A 705-nucleotide genomic window follows, 5' to 3' on the forward strand; every position below is an offset into this window, starting at 1 on the left:
AGTTAGGGGGCTGGGAGAAAGAGGTGAAGGGTTAAAGAGGAACAAATTAGTAGTTGAAAGATAGTCATAAGGATGGGGAGCACGGCATAGGGAATGCAGTTAACAGTAACATAATGGCTCTGTGTAAAGTCAGATGTGTGACAGAGTAATCAGGAGGATCATTTTATAAAGTAAATAATTGTATAACAAATGTACAGTATACCTGAAACAAATAAAAAACACACATACAGAAACTCTACACTGATCATGAAATGTAGAATAAAGAAATCAATAAAGGTCTAAATAAATAAATAGACACATTGTATTTATGGAATGGAAAACTTGGCATAGTACACATGTCAATATTCCCAAATTGATCTATAGGGTTAAAGCTGTTATCCACATTCCAGTAAGTTTTTTTTTCTTTAATCAAGAAAGTATTGGATTTTGTCAAATGTTTTTTCTGCATCTATTGAGGTGATCATGTGGCTTTTACTCTTCACTCTGTTAATATGGTGTATCACAGGATGAGGAGGGAACACAAGCCCTGGATTCTTCATTTTTTGAATGTGCAGTAAAATGGAAGGAGGATAAGCATATATAAAAGATGCAGAATAAAAATAAATCTGAGGTAAGATATTCACTAGAGTAGCATAGACAATTCTGTGAAGTTATTGAGGCTCTTCAGTTTCATAGGCAGTACATAGATGCCGGGAACACATTATG

The sequence above is a fragment of the Pteropus vampyrus genome, unplaced genomic scaffold (assembly GCF_000151845.1).
Source record: "Pteropus vampyrus isolate Shadow unplaced genomic scaffold, Pvam_2.0 Scaffold87, whole genome shotgun sequence".
Lineage (NCBI taxonomy): Eukaryota > Metazoa > Chordata > Mammalia > Chiroptera > Pteropodidae > Pteropus > Pteropus vampyrus.